Genomic DNA, 17,431 nt, shown 5'->3' with positions numbered 1-17,431 from the left:
TTCTTTTTAGTCTGTATTTTCGGTCATCATTTGGAAGGTAAACTAAAGATATTTTTAATGATCCAAAATCTAAATCTAAATTCAAACAAAATGAGTTTCTTTGGGACAACTACTGACAGTATTGTTAGATCTTTGAACCTGAACTTGGAGCTATTTTTTATGTTGGATTGAAAATGGTGGTATCATAATTTATAAGGAGAGAATAGACTCAGAATGAGACCTAAGAAGGATCAGAAGAGATACATGAAACTTTAGGTCCACATACCTTGTGGTAATTTCTGAGAAACCTAACTACATTCTAATTTTCTAAAGTATTCTGTTTCTCCATAACACAGACTATCATTAGACTGTTTTAAGCTACATAATGAAAAGTCCATTGGTCTAAACTAACGTCTTTGGGGAAGACTATAGGAGACATATTTCTGTAATATTTGGATTTTAGATAATGAACATATATAACTCGTGCTCAGAAAAAAAAAAAGCATGATAAAAATGAAAAAAAAAAACTAAGAAAAACTGTAAACAGAATTTGCTGGATGTCCAAATTACACTGGAATAAAATTGAAGTTCTACTAATTCAGAAAGTATATAACAAACTAAGTCTTGAAGCAAACCATCTTTGTCACAAGGGCTAGCTCTAAACCACTGTGTGAGCCCTAGCAAACCGATCCAAGTGCCTGCTACATTCTTCTACAAATTAAAATACCTTAAAAAGAAGATCCAGAACTATCTTGAAAAAACAAAAATGACATAAGAAAGACCATTCTCACCCTGAGGAGGATATGAAAAAGACAGAATGTATAATGCCACCAACTTTTGTCTTGTGGAAGCTTATGTCTGAAGATAGGGAGAGAGAGAAGCAATGGCATGAGCTTTTCTTTATTTCTTTTATCCTTCTGACTGTTCTCTGGAAAACTGGTATGTCATCAGATCCGTACACCAAAGCTCTAATATAGGTAGGAACTGCCTTTATTTTAAGGACCATCATCACCTACAAACAAAAGAAATGTTCGAACTTGCTTTATGTTATCTTTTCTCCAGCTCCTCTGGCATATGAAGGGAATTGAGATTAAGGCATTTTTTTCTGCTCTTCCTATTACAGGCCTATGTTGTAATTTATAAACAAACCAAATTGTCAGTTTCTTTTAACTCATCATTTAAGAAGAAAACAGTTGTTTGAGGTGGTTGTTACTTTTTTAAGAAAAAGTGCGTCTGTACACTTTCGAGGTAATCTTGAATTCCAAGTTTGATTTCATCAACATATTATCAGTTGAAATTCTGAGGAACAGTATGAGTAAATGTTACTTTTTTTTTTCTCTTTTGAATATGTGTTGTATTTAAATATGAAGTTGAAATCTTGGGCAATTCATATATGAAGTGATAGAAATTATATTGTAATCAACATATTTGAGTCTGTGTTTCCTAACTATGCAATTATGTTCACATGCAGAATATAAAGTAGAGGGCCTTCCGAGAAGTAAATTTAACCTTGAAAGTGAATTGTCTCTTCCACTTTCTATAGCCTCCTGTGAACGTTTACAGAATTCATAGAAGAATTGCTAGAGAATGTGCTGGAGAATCTAAGGAAATATTGTTTTTAAAAAGTAACCTTAACATTTAACATCATCGATGTTATATTGATTTTTTTAGCAGAAATTTCATAAGCCAAATTGCCTGTACATGTTTTCCAGAGTGTAATATTTTTAAAAAATTATTCTACTGGAAACGATGATAAACGAATTTCCCTATAATTCATCCTGGCCATAGCCACTTAGTCTGGCTGCACTAGCAAGAATACCGGGGCAGGGACCAAGAGGTGGGTACAAAACCAAACTGTGACCACAGCAAGGAACAGCAACAGGCATGGGACTCCCCAAATCAGATTCTTCCCTTCACATGGGCAGAACAAATAACCACTCACAAGGTTCGATTTTGAATTATAGAACATCACAGTTTATGGTAAAACTAAGGACCAAAGAAATGTGTGCAGCAGAATGATAACTTAATTGCTCCTGCCCTATACGTCCTAGTCGCCTTGCCGCCACTTGGGCCACCCACTGCTCTCTGGCTGCCGAGAGTGGAGCCACCCGAAATCTCAGACACTCATTCTTTTTTTTTTTAATAAAGATTTTATTTAATTTGTCAGAGAGATACAGAGTGCGCACAAGCAGGGGACAGAGGGAGAAGCAGGCTTCCTGCTGATCCAGGAGCCCGACTCGGGACTCGATCCCAGGACCCTGGGATCACAGCCTGAGCTGAAGGCAGACGCTTAATCAGCTGAACCACCCAGGCGTCCCTCAAACACTCATTCTTTTGAGATTTGAAGTTTTGAGCCAGGTGTAAGGCAGGAAAGAGTAAAAAGATCTCAACTCTTCTAAAAGCCCCGTTTGAACTTTATTGTTACATTATCTCAGAGCACACATCCTCATATTCTTCTAGTGGTGGGTTTGCGCCTCATGTGATTCCTGCAAGGGTGGCTTTTCTCCGTGTTCCTCTTCCCCCGTCAGTGTTCATCAGTCCCTGCATGCCTGTGCCTCCGAGGGCGTTTCTCTCCAAGCTCTTCCTTGCCTCTCTGTCAGCAGTAGACTACTGTCGCTTATTATGTGATGCTAGGCTCCTGCTAGGCACTGGAGGTGGTTCCTGATTCTCCCAGTGCAGCCCCAGGATCAGGCAGAGTCTATGCCCCTGCGCCTTGGGGCTGGGCCTTTTCCCTACTCCTACCTTTATCCCCATGGCAAGCAGACCTCTCTTCATTGCTTAGGCTGCAAGAGCAGCTCGCTCTCTGGTCTTCTGCCCTGACCAGTCTTTCCAAGAGTAAGCCCATGGAAAAGAGTTTGCAAATCACTGTGAACTTCCCTTGTGAATTGGGCTCTCAGTTATTCTAAAGTGATATCCTAGCCCACATTTGGCCCAGAGGAATTTGTTGACATTTTGCAGATTTCTTCCCACCTGCTTACATGAAAACCACCTCTTCCCCCCAGGCTCTGCTAATCGTGGAAGCGTGTGTGCATCCTGTCCCTCCTCGGAGGGACTTGTCGCTCTTTGAGGTTTAGTCGCCTTAGCTGCCTTGCAGCTTCAGTTCTCTGAAGTTTAAATTGAAGAAAAGATACACTTTTTAAGACTATCTGGATTATTTGTGTTGTTAGTATGGCTCTAGTCTCAATGGGATAGTATTTAAAAATGGGTCCTTTGGGAAGTATAGGGTTAGATGAGGTCATAAAGGTAGGACTCTCACGATGGGATTAAGTATCCTTATAAAAAGAGATATCAGAGGGCTTGCCCCCCCCCCACTTCAAGCACCCAAAGAAGAGGTCCTATCAGCGCACAGCAAGATGGCAACCACCTACAAACCAAGAGAAAAGGCATCAGAATGAAACCGACCTTGCCAGCACCTTGATCTTAGATTTCCCAGCCCAGAACTGTTAGAAATAAATGTCTGTTGTTTAAACTACATAGTCTGCAGTATTTTGTTATAACATCCTGAGCTGACTCACCCAGTACTGAGCATTCAAGAATCAGCTGAGAGAAGTTCCAGTGAAAACTGTTATCGTTTGGCACTGGAGCGTGGGAATCTCTAATCTAGAGAGCTTTTAGTTATGGAGTGGCTTTTTGCCTAACACCAACATAGGCTTACATGGGCAAACCAGACCATCTGAAAGAGTTACAAAGGATGGACCTATGTGGTTTGAAGATCCAAAGTCACTCCTATGGGATGGTCAACAAAGAGAGCAGTAATATCTTCAAAAGGCTCTGATTAAAGTTGCACTTATATTTTCCCAGATAGAGTACACTAGTCGGGACTTCTCTTTCCTGCATCTCTCCTTTGCATATCTGAAGACGTTTTTTGTAAAATTCATTCATTCATTTAACACATTTTTTTTTTTTTAGAGAGGGAGAGAAAGGGACAGAGGGAAGGACACAGAGAGAGAGAAAGAGAGAGAGAGAGAATCTTAAGCAGGCTCCATGCCCAGCATGGAGTCCAACACAGAGCTCAGTTTCACAATCCTGAGGTTATGACCTGAGCCAAAAATGAGTCAGACGCTCAGCCAACTGAGCTACCCAGGTGCCCCTCTTTTAAAAAACTTTCACTGAATGCTTAGATCATGCCAGGCACTGTCCTGGTATGTTGGAGTATATCAGAACACAAAATGGACAAAGATGTCTATCCATAGAGTGCAGTTTTCATTCTAGTAATGGGAGTCAGAAGTAGACAACATATGTGATAAATAAGTACATGAAATAGAATAAGGAAAGTTGTAGATGTTACAGGAAAAAAAAAAAGTAATTGTGGAGTTAGAAAACGGTGGGGGTGGTAAGTTACAATTGTAACCAGGGTTGTCAACGTAGACTCCGGTGTAAAGGTGACACTTGAGCAAAGACCTGGAGGAGGTAAGGGAGTGAACCATGCAGATAACTAGGGAAACACTATTCCTGGCAGAGGGAGCAACAGACAGAAGGCCCTGGGTGGGAACAAGCTCAGTGTGTCCCAAGAACAGTACAAAAGCCAGCAAAATGGGGAGCAGTAGGAGTGGATGTTAGTTAGAGAGGCTAGGGACGGAGGTGTCAGATCATATAAGTAGCAGGCTTTTCTAGACATATTTCTAACCCCCATGCTGAATCCCCCTTCTGTTGGTGAATGATCCCTCTCTTTTTGTATCTGGCTTTTTAATCAAAGACCCTTATAATGTTCCTACTGGGAGTCACCAGACGGAGACTGATTGGGGAGAAAGAGGCAATAGTTCAGTCCCAGATTAGTAATACAGCAGTTAATAGAATAATTGTTACCAGGTAATGGAGGCAGTTCTCAGTCTAGAAACCTTGAAATAAAGGTCAGTCAGCGATCGAACTGCTAACTGTGTAAAAATACCTTAAGATTGCAAACAAAAAAGAAATACAGATGATCAATAAGCAAAATGATGAAAAAGAAAATTCAGTCTCATTTGTAATCACCAAGATGGAATTTTCTACTATCAACATAGATTATTTCTATATAATCTAGTTTGATATACAGGTTTTATACTATTATCGACTGCTGTCAAAGGTAGGGAAACCGAGATTCTCCTATCATATAATGGGACATTTACATAGGTTACAACTTCACTGGGGAATAATTTCGCAGCACATTAGCTGCTCCCTTCACTGGTCTCTTCTTAACTGGTTTTCTGGATTAACCAGCACTCACCATTCTTTCTCCAAAGCACATTGACTAGTTCCCTCTGCATACTAAATGCTTGAGCCTGAGGGTCCTCTCTCAAATTCATCTAAGCACTGCTGCTTTTTCAATGTTTAATATTTGGTTTAAAAGCAAAGGGACTTATCACCAAGAGTTAGTTGTGTTTTTCCTAAACTTATGTCAGTTCTATTCATTATTATAATTGTTATTTAATTAAATTATATAATTTGATTAAATAGAAAGTGATTTGTTTTTTCAATGGAAACCAAGTGCTTTGCAAAGACTCGATAAATGTAAATTTTTAAAAGTGAAAAAACTGCTGTCAAATCAGAAGTGGGTGAGTCAAATGCAAAAGAAAATTGTAAAACTCGTGAAGAGCTACTTTTCAAGTGCTTAAGTTCTCTCTCCATTTTAAGGAAAGTGAAACTAGAATCATAAGTGATTTATTCATTATAGTTGTATTTTTATTCGCTAATTGAATTTAAATAAAAAAAAAGAACTCCAAGAATGTACTATAAAACAGAAAACAAAACAAGCAAACAAACAAAACTCTGGCCCAACATTAAAATACTGACAAATGAAGGTACATAAAGTAAAAAAAAGGTGTGGTGGGGAAATACATATATATCATTTTAAAAGATTTCCTGCTTTAAACAACTTCTTTCAATTAACCTATCACTTATATTGGGCAAAAGGGCTTCTAAAGTATATGTCAAAAATCTTAAAGCCATATATATGGTCACGTTACCAGTCTAATAAAGAGAAAACATCAGACAAATATAAACTGAGAACATCTATAGAATAACTAACTGGTACTCTTCAAAAGTGTCAAGGTCATGAAAAACAATTTGGAAAAGATTAAGGAGACATGATAACTAATTGCAACATAATTTTATGGATTAGAATCTGGAATAGAAAAAACATTAATGCTGTAGCTTAATTTAATATTTACAGTGTTAGTAAATGTACCATGGTTATATAAGATGGCAACATCAGAGGAAGCTGGTTGAAGGATATACAAGAACTTTTTTTTTAGATTTTATTTATTTATTTGATAGAGGGAGAGACAGCAAGAGTGGGAACACAAGCAGGAGTGGGAGAAGGAGAAGCAGGCTTCCCGCGGAGCAGGGAGCTTGATGCGGAGCTCTATCCCAGGACGCTGGGATCATGACCTGAGCCGAAGGCAGATACTTAACGATTGAGCCACCCAGTCACCCCTATACAAGAACTTTCTGTACTATCTTTGCAAATCTTCTGTAAATCTAAATCTAAAATTATTCAAATAATTGTGTAAATCTTCTTTAAATCTTAAATTATTCAAAATTTTTTAAAAATTTAAGTATATGGGTAAAATACCTTTTACCCAACTCCAGAAATTTTGCTGGTCATTTATTCTAAGGAAATAATTTAAGATGTATGCATGGGGCACCTGGGTGGCTCAGTTGGTTAAGCATCTGCCTTTGGCTCAAGTCATCAGCCCAGGGTCCTGGGATCAAGCCCTGCATCTGCCTCCCTGCTCAGCGGGGAGCCTGCTTCTCCCTCTCCCTCTGCTGCTCCTGCTGCTTATGCTTTCTCTCTCTCTCTCTCCCTTTCTCTGTCAAATAAATAAATAAGATCTTTAAAAAAAAAGGAAGCACATCTCTAGCCATCAGGGAAATACAAATCAAAACCACAATGAGGGGCACCTGAGTGGCTCAGTCGGTTAAGCGGCTGCCTTCGGCTCAGGTCATGATCCCAGGGTCCTGGGATCGAGCCCCATGTCAGGCTCCCTGCTTGATGGTTAGCCTGCTTCTCCCTCTCCCACTCCCCCTGCTTGTGTTCCCTCTCTCACTGTCTCTCTCTGTCAAATAAATAAATAAAATCTTAAAAAAAAAAAAAAACACAATGAGATACTACCTCCACCAGTCAGAATGGCTAAAATTAACAAGTCAGGAAATGACAGATGTTGGGGAGGATGCAGAGAAAAGGGGAACCCTCTTACACTGTTGGTGGGAATTCAAGGTTGTGCAGCCACTCTGGAAAACAGTGTGGAGGTTCCTCAAGATGTTAAAAATAGAGCTACCCTATAACCCAGCAATTGCACTACTAGGTATTTACCCCAAAGATACAGATGTAGTGAAAAGAAGGGGCACATGCACCCCAATGTTTATAGCAGCAATGTCCACAATAGCCAAACTGTGGAAGGAGCTGAGATGACCTTCAACAGATGAACGGATAAAGAAGATGTGGTCCATACATACAATGGAATATTACTCAGCCATCAGAAAGGTTGAATACCCAACTTTTACATCAACATGGATGGGACTGGAGGAGATTATGCTAAGTGAAATAAGTCAAGCAGAGAAAGATAATTATAATATGGTTTTACTCATATGTGGAACATAAGGAATAGCACAGAGAACCATAGGGGAAGGGAGGGAAATCTGAAGGGGGAGAAATCAGAGAGGGAGACGAACCATGAGAGACTGTGGACCCTGGGAAACAAACTGAAAGTTTCAGAAGGGAGGGGTGGGGGGATGAGGTTACAGGGTGATGGGTACTAAAGAGGGCACATGTCGTGATGAGCACTGGGTGTTATACGCAACTAATGAATCATTGAACACTACATCAAAAACTAATGATGTACTATACAGTGGCTAACTGAACATAATAAAAAAATTTTTAAAAAAAGATGTATACAAAGATTTAGCCATAAGATATTAATAGAAAATAACTTAAATGTGCATTATAGGTGATTGGTTATGTATAATGAAGCATTACATTAAGTGGAATGTTCTACAGTTTAAAATATTTTACAGGTATTTTCAATGATATGGTGTGGGAGTGATGACAAGACTGACTTCATCTTTGGCCCTCTCTCTTGTTCATGTTTGCTCAATAACCTCTTCCGGGGTCCCTTGGAGGTTAATACATACCTTAGAAATGCCCGCCAAGGCCATGATGCGGGGGAGGCTTGTTTTGGCCTCCCATGAATCTGTTAGAGATAACATAATCTTTTCCTTCCTGATGCACAGGTGTTGCCACAAGACCTAATTAAAGGTTAGCTGTCAATTAGGTCCATGAAAGCCCTTTGAGGTGCATGGGAACTCTTTGGTCTCACTGCTATTCTGCGTGTGCCCTCACTCTGTAAAATCTGTGGACTGAGGTCTGGATTTTGCAGAGAATAACTATGCAGCAGCTGCGGAACATCCTCCATTTGACCCTCCCCCCCCCCCCCCCCCCCCCCCCCCCCCGCCCAAGTAAGTTACCCTGAATAAAACTCTGTGCAAACTGTATGGAGTGGACTGCCTTGTTTTCTGGTCTCAAAGTAACCTCTCAGTTTGAGGAATACCTTACTCTTTCTCCTCCACCTCTGACATATGGAAAAATCCTTATAAAATTCTAGTAAGTGAAAGAAAAAGGAGATTTGAAAATAGGCTGTAGAGTATGAACCCATTTGTATGATTGATTATATATGCACTCCCCCAGAAACACACATGCACACACGGATGCACGCACACACAGAAAAATCTTTGGAATGCCAAAGATGTTTACAGGGGTTTTCACTAAATTTTGGAATCAGTCCTGCTTCATTTTCCCCTGATTTTAACATATACTGCATTTTATGATCTATGTCAAATAAACTTCAATTGTTTTCTTTCTTTCTTCCTTTTTTTTTAATGCTAGTAAGGAAGTGGAAATTTCTATGTTTTTTCTCTTTTTCTTCCTCCCTCACTCACTTCCTCTCTTCCTCCCTCCCTCTCTTCCTTTATCCCTCCATCTCGCCCCCTTGCCCTTCCTTCCTTTCCTTCTTTCCTTTCTTCCTTCTTTTTCGAGAGAAGCTACTGCTATTATAGACAATCTTTGAAATTGCTTGAGGGAACCATATTTGCATAAGATTAGTGGCTTCCTGAGATATTAGAGTATGGGAGCTCAAACCACTTTGCCCCAAGAGTCAAGATTACTGAAATCTGTTAGAATAGGTTAGGATAACCCCCACAGAGGCCCAGTGACAAGAAAAGGCAAAAAAAAAAAAAAAAAAAAAAAAAAAGCCACAGAAATAAAGTCACCACAAGGGCAGAAAAAGATAGGACCAAGTGGCATGGAGGACACAATTTTACTATGGAACACTACTATCCTAGCAGAGCACTGAAGAAGGTGCTGGGGAGAAAGACAATCCTTCTTGGAAATCTTGAAGAATCACCAGACTGCTCTGCACCGGCTGATGTAAAATCTACTGGAGCATAAAGTCCACTCTAATCCTCATTGTCTTGGACATCAGCCATTCTAAATGATTACTGGACTTCTGGTTGCCGCCGAATTTGGTGGCAACACCACCTACAAGGCAGCGGCCCCGTGTTGGAGGAGGTAATGGCTTTTTAATGAGCAACTAACATCTGCGGGCTGGTGTGAAGTCGGCCGGCTCAGCGGGTAGAGTTGGCAGATTTAGTGAGCTAAAATACAGGATGACCAGCTAAATTCGAATTTCAGAGAGACAATGGATACTTTTTTAGTATAGGTCTGTCCCAAATGTTGCATGGGACCTACTTAGACTAAAAAAAAAAAAAATCACGGTTTCTCTGGAATTCATGTTTAATTGGAAATCCTATATTTATCTGGCAATTCTCCCAAGGTAATGAGTCCAAATCCCCACTCTAACAAGATAAGCATATGTTACTTTTCATTTTTCTAACTTAAAATGTTACTAAAGAAAATATTACAGCGGGAGACATTAGAGTGAGACCTCGTAGCAGCTCTAGTGCCTTAGCAGGTAATTATTAGGAAGAAGAGTAAAGATGGCCAAAGGCAGCTGACCTCAGGCACTCTTCTAGTAGGAGTGCTCCTATCACCCCTGAGCTAGAAGTCTATAGATTAAAGAACTCTTGGCCGTCAGAATTGTTTTAGGAGTTGTTTAATTGCAAGAAGTATAAAGGCAATAAAGCTGGCAACAAGATAGGAACAAACAGAACTGGCCCTTGGAATATGAAAAGGACCTTTGGGAGGAGATGAGTGTCAGAGAAAGATTGATTTCTTGCTAACTTGCTTATCTACGTGAGTGAAGTCAAACACACTATTTGGAAATGTGGTTCACTACCTGGGGCAGTTATTCACACCTCACCTCTAAACTGGGACACCCCCAATTACATCGGCAATGATCATTTGTTACTTAGGCAATAAAGAATAATGACTGTTAAGGAACAAAAGAAATAGGCCAAACATTTGGAAGCCAGGAATTCAGGTAAGAAAAGCGAGAGAAATCAGATTGGTCACCAATGTCAGGGCAAGAAAATCTGGAATCTAGAATGCTGCATCACAATCAACACCCCTGCCATGAGAACACGGAAGGGTCTAATTCCAAGGTGAGAAGTACCTAACCTCTTAATAGTTCCTGCCAGAGGGGGAAGATAGTGAGCAAACTCAGGCTTCCCTGGGGCTGTTCGTGATTGTAAGGACATTATCATAAGTGACCTTGTGTTCCTAATGTCTAGGCCTTTGTTGGCATATAAATCCATCAGATTGTATGGAAAGAACTGATATTGCAATCTAGTCTTAACACAAGGTGTAGGTAACAAAATTATTAAGCTTTCTTCAGTAACAAAGGATACATACAGCCCTTTTGCCCTAATCCATTTTGCAACCGTGATTTCATTTGCAATACAATGAATAAGTAAGTGCTTAATAAATGCTTTTCGGTGGGAATAGGAATGGGAATGTTTTGAATGGTAATAACAGGGTCAGAAGGAGACTTGAAGGGAAAGTTGACTGCCACCCATATAGAGACCAATTTGACAGAAAGAGTCAGCTGGGCAAATATTTGACTTACTGTATTTGTCTCCATCTGTCCTTGTCCTGGAAGTTTTAAGAGAGCTTAGCTGGGCAAATGTGTTCTTGCTTGGTGGCCTAGCAAGGAACACACATGATGGAAATGTTATCCCTTTCTGGTTGTACCATGTTTTCTTCAGCAAGGGTATAGTTCCTTTTGGAATGGGTAAATCAAATTAAACAATTACTAAGTCTTCACCTTACATTCCATCTGCAAATAAGTTCTTCATATTCGTTCCTTGGTACATATTTGCTAGGGAATATTAAGAAGACTTTAAATCAACTATCAGATTATTGAAATTAATTCACTCAAGCATTTCTCAGGGCCTACTATGTTAAGGACCTTTGCTTTGTGTTTAAATTTTTTTTTTTGATGGAACCAAGAAATCCCTCAGCTAGGCAAATATCTAAGGATGCCCGTGGGTATTGATAATAGTAGCAAAAACTGGAAAGCAACCCCCAAATTCATAGATTATTATGGATAAATAAACTGTGGAATATTCATACAGTGAAGTATTATTCATCAATGAAATGATCGAACTCAATCCATACTCACCAACATGAATGAATCTCAAAATCATCTTGCTGAAATCTCAGACAAATTCATGCAATATAATTCAGTTTGTATAAAGTTTAACATTTGGGGGAACTAAGCAATATAATAACGTTTAAGGATAAATATCTAGGTGGCAAAACTACAAAGAAAAGCAAGAGGAATAAAATTTAGGAAAGGAGTTACTTCTGGGAGAGAGCATAAAGGAATACATTTGGCAAGGTGTCTTCAATGTGCTAATAATGTCCTGTCTCCGAACACTGGGTGGTGAGTACAGAGATACTTATTTTACTGTTATCTTAACTTTACAGATAGGTCTTATACACTTTGTGTAGATGCGATGTATTTCAAAAACAGAGGTTTAAAAAATAATTGAAAGGGAAAGCACTGGGTGATATTTTTCCTATTCGGCTATCTCAGAAATACCAAATCTATAAAACATATTTTAATTAACTACTTTACTTACGAAGAACTTTCTCAAGTTTATAGGTATTCAAATGTTGACATACAGGGGATCATTTAGATGATCACCATTGTGGGAGGACTGTGGAGAAATGGGGAGTATATCTCTAAAGAAAATCCATTCTCCAACTTTGGCTTTAAGATGGTCACATTTTGTTAAAAAAGAAAACCATGTTTCTATTTGGTATAAATTTGAAAAGAGACAATGAATTAACTGAGATGACATCCCACTATACATCTATAATATGTATTAGCTGAGAGTAATCAACTGAATGTCAAACAAAATTAAGCCTCAGAACTGACTAGGTAAGTCAATGACCCCATTATACAGATGATGAGACTTTGATTCAGAGACAACCAGTATTAAAATTATAATATTAAAGATTTGTAAAAAGTTTATTAGAGCACTTAATTCAGAGACTGGTTTTTCTTTTATAGTGTGAAAGAGAAAAAATGAGTTTGAAATAGGTCTTACCAAGGAAAAGATAATGGAATTGGAATTGCCTAACCTGGAGAAAGGAAACTAAGAAATAATTGATGGCCAGCCTCAGACCTATGAAGGGCTCCATACAGGAGAGTCCTGCATACATGTTTCCTGTCTGTCTCTGGAAACAAATAAACAAGAGACATTATATTTAAATTGAGATAGGACTAAGATAGATAGATAGATAGATAGATAGATAGATAGATAGATAGATAGACAGATAGATAGATTAATGCATTTTTTATTTGTAAATACATAAATCTAGAAGGCTATGCAACAAATTAACAGGAATTTGCTTGAGGAATGGCATCAGAAGAAAGTGAAACTTGGGATACAAAACATTAACTTTCTTTAATTCCACATCACTTGATCTTTTTTATAATAAGCATGTATTATTTTTTATTTTTTAAATGTAAATTATTAATAAATAAATGTAGTGGGAAACATTTGGGCTGGACAGCATGGTGGCTCTGATACTGAGGCTGTTATCTCTGTTATTTTATTATCCCTCCAGTTGGAAATAAAGAACTTTTAACCATAAGCATTGTTTTAGTTGAGCATTGTTTGCTTAGTTGCAAGAAAGAGAAATGCACTTGAGCTAGCCGAGGCAAAGCCATTGCAGAGGACAGGAAGTGCATCCAGGATGGCCCGCAACTAGAAAGCTGGCAGGAGCTCTCCAGCCCAAATGCTCTCCTTGCCCTGCTCTTCTGTGTTAATTTGCTTTACTCTTCTCTTCTTCTACGCGTAGACAATTTTCTTCCATTTTTCTGTTCCCAAGAGATGGTGTCCTGCATCTCGGAATCTACATTATATTCTAAGACTGGCTTCTATAGCCAGCTACCTAATATTTTAAGTCACATTTCAGATCCCAGATGTCTCCCTGAAGTCAGTCGTCTGTACCAGAGTGTTAGATTTTCGTATCTTTTTTCCAGCTCACAGGGATTGAGGGAGAGCTCTGAGAATGGGAAATGGGCAGGTTCTTGAAGATGGAATGTGGGTAGAAACGGAAGAATAGCATCTTTTCTAAAGGATCCTAAATCATTGCAATGGCCTGCTAAGGCTTGACTTTGGGGAATATGCCATCCACTGCGTATGTTCCAAAGTTCAATGTAATAAGTATTTTAATACTCATATATGATGTTTTTAGTAACATCACATTTGAATTTTCATCAGACTATATTATCCATGGAAATTTCTATCCAGGTTATTCAGAAAAGATGTGCCTAAAAAAATCTGGGTTGCTTTATAAATCAGAAGCATCTCTGCAAACTCTAAAGCCTGGGAGAAGCCCAGTGAACACAGAATAGCAGTACCATCAGGAAAAGTGAAAATAACAAAAGTCACCCTGGGACGATAGAGGACAATGGCAGGTCATCAATTCCAGATAACCTTAACGGTAGTATGTCCATGAAGATGCTCCCAGTCTCCTCTACACAAGACAGGCTCAGGCTATCTCTGGTGTTTTGCTAAATGTCTGAGGTGGCAAGAGACAGGCTGAGAACAGAAGACTTAACATTAGGTATATTTGTGAAGATAATGGCTGCAAAATGAGCGATAGAAGCCATTTTCTAATGTAGAACTGAAAAGTTCTATTGTTATGTATAGAGAGACAATTGCAATTAGGTCAAATTAAGGAAAAACTCTTTTGAGGAGACAATTTCCTTTTTATTGCCATGACCCTGGAAGTGGATTTTCTAGTCTTTCAAACTGGATACTTAACTTGAACAAAAGATAGTAAAAATGTGAAGAATTTATTTAAATGAGAATCTACCCATAGTGAATCATATCTTAATAGCTTAGCATTGTACATCTGATCATACATTTTTTTTTTTTTTTTTTAGCAAAGAAGATAAGTAAAAGTTCAGACTAGATCAAGGACTCTTTTGAAGTAAGCTAGGTTCAGTGCATTAATAAAGAGTTCCAGAAATCAGTTCAGTATAAATAAAGTATTAGACAGTCAATGAAAATAATTCAAACTAGAAGATTATCATTTAATATTACCTATACTTCTCTTGAGCTAATTAATTTGATAGGTGTTAGGAGATAGAAGTCATGACCAAGGACCTTTTTTTTTTCCTGATCCATTTTCTTAATCGAAGTGTAGTTGACATACAGTGTTCTATTAATTTCAGCATAGTGGTTCAACATAGTGATTAAACCATTCCATACATTAGGCAGTGCTCACTTTATTTTCTAACTGGAAACCTGTTCTCTTAATCCTCTTCACCTATTTCACCCATTCTCCCACCCCCTCCCCTCTGGCAATTACCAGTTGTCTGTGTTTATGAGTGTGTTTCTATTTGTTTTGTTTTTCAGATTCCACATATAAGTGAAATCATGTAGTATTTTTCTTTTTCTGTTTGACTTATTTCACTTAGCATATCACCCCCTAGGTTCATCCATGTTGTTGTGAATGTTAGGATTTCATTCTTTTTTATTCTATATGGAGAGATCACACACACACACACACACACACACACACACACACACATACCCCACATCTTTTTATCCATTCACCTTATCCATGGACACTTGTCCATATCTTGGCTCTTGTAAACAATGCTAAGATAAACATAGAGGTGCATATATCTTTTTGAATTCGTGTTTTCATTTTCTTTGGATAAATACCCAGTAGAGGAATTACTGGGTGGTATGATATTTCTATTTTAATTTTTTGAGAACTTCCACACTGTTTTCAATAATGGCTGTACCAATTTACATTCCATGGGCCAATAGCTTTTTAAACACTGCATAGGCCTGCAATCTTGAAAACATGCACTGTTGGTTAGACCCAAGCAAGATCAAGTAAGACACAGCAGAGAACTCGATGCATTTTAAAAATCATATCTTAGCAATCTATTTTAAACATTTTGTCTTGGATGATAAATAACATCTTTTCAATTAAAGACCAGAACATGTGTTCAAACAAAATGCTTTATGGGGTAACCACTTGCCTTAATTTAAACTAGGGTCTCACTATTCTCAAAGTACAATCCCCAGACCAGTAGCATAAACACCACCTAGAAACTTTTTGGAATATAAATTTTTAGGCCGCACTCCAGACCTACTGAATCAGAAACTCTGGGGGTGGGGCCCAGCAATTTTAACAAGCCTTCCAGGTGACTCACATGCACACTAAACTTTGAGAACCACGGCTTTAAACCATTTTAGTCTGATGATCTTTACTGAAAAAAGAAAAATATCTAGGCCATTGACAGAAATGAATTCAGCATCAAAACACCTACAAATGTACTTTTAAGCCTTGATAGATTAATCATTCAGCCTGGGATATAAAGATTAACCAAAATAATTGCAATTCAACAGCCTTTAAGCAGTACCTTATTCTACATAAAAGAAGGCAAGTTTCCATTTTTCAGGTGAGAAGTGTTACTAATAGTATTACAATAATTTTTCTTTTGCTATTGAAGATTCTAATTATGGAATTCTCTATAATCAGCACTGCAGAAATGATACTCTAGTAATGACTGAGAATGCTTGTTTAATGAGGTTGCCTAATTCAAGAACTTGAATTAAAATTTTCAGAGTTTTTCCCTGGCCTAAAGATTTTTAGACTGGTATTCTATGTTCCAGAAGATCATCTTTTGTTCATATCTCATTTTTCTTACCTTCCTATTTTTCCCAGAAATGAAACTTCTGAGGACTTCAAAGGATGTTATAAATGCTAGTTACACAGGGAATTGATAACTATCTATTTTATGGTCTAATTGCTCTGTTTCTTTTTCCTGCATCTCTCTCCATGTTTCTCAGGTCCCCCTCATTGATCTGTAAGAGCCCTTAGAGGCTAGTAATATTGTCCAGGGATTAATGAAGCTAATTTCAGGTTAGAAAACCATTTTGAGTTGGTAAGGATGTTAACAAAACTTTTATAAGCCTTTCCAAAAAATCTGTGTTTGGATAGAATTTTAGGCCTAACCAAGCCTTCTTGCAGCCAAAGGGCCCATTTTAAAAGACTCATCTAATTACATTATCCTGAGGGAGGGTTTTAAATGCACTGTCATTTATACAGAAAACAAAGTATTACTTTGATGAGAAAGGAGAAAGTCACTGAAGACAAAGGCAGAAAAACATATCCAAATTTACTATTAAACAGTGTAAGCTACGGAAAACAACAACAACAAAGTCTTTTCTACTTATATTTTTCTTTTCTAAGCTTATAAATAGAGTAAGAAATTTTCTTTTTTTTATTTCTGCCCCTCTTTAATATAATTTTCAGTTATTTAACTTCAAAAGAAAAGGTATATAAAATATAAGGTTTTTTTGAGAAAAAACTTAGATATAATTGAATTAAAAATGAATAGCTAAAACTTCTCCTCTATGTGAATTTTATGGTGAATATAACTTGAATATCACATCTTAAGATATTCTTAGTACAGCTACCTAGACTAGTAGCCAAATTTTCCCTAAAAGGTAGCCATATATGTGAAGCTATTCATTCAGTACCAAATATATTTTTTTGGTAGTATCATTGTTCAATATAATAGCTTAGAGTAATAGTACTACACTTGATCTTAGCCAACAGGCCGAGAAGCGATAGTAGAATGCAATGCTATATAATACTTAGTCAAAGATCCAGATATATCAGAATTTTGTTCCAGTAGTCACCCACCACTATAGGAGGGTGACAGATCCATTTAGTCAACACGTATTTGTTGAGCACCTACTATTTGCCAAGTTCTGGGGATACAGTAGTGAACAAAACAAATCACATTGTTGCTTCCACAGAACCAACAATCTTCTCCTTGGAGTGACAGATCATAAACAAATATATCAAATAAATATTTAATGTATCCGATGGCAGAAAGTATGGATATGAAAAATTCAGTTAAGGGATGAGAAAGAGTGGAATATAAGTGGACAGGTAATGGTCTTCTATTTTTATAAGCTGGCCAAGTTAGGAAGGGCCTCTCTGAGGAGGTAACAGTTGCACAAAGCAGAA

The 17,431-nt window shown here is 37.9% G+C and overlaps 1 pseudogene; it reads right to left on the bottom strand.

The window, feature by feature from the left end:
• Positions 1–16,897: 16,897 nt before the first annotated feature.
• Positions 16,898–17,027, bottom strand: LOC118007231 (annotated as a pseudogene).
• Between the last annotated feature and the right edge of the window lie 404 nt (positions 17,028–17,431).

The sequence above is a fragment of the Mirounga leonina genome, unplaced genomic scaffold, assembly GCF_011800145.1.
Source record: "Mirounga leonina isolate KUSES-001 unplaced genomic scaffold, KU_Mleo_1.0 Mir_115, whole genome shotgun sequence".
Taxonomy (NCBI): Eukaryota; Metazoa; Chordata; class Mammalia; order Carnivora; family Phocidae; genus Mirounga; species Mirounga leonina.
This window is presented reverse-complemented; position numbering and strand designations above follow the sequence as displayed.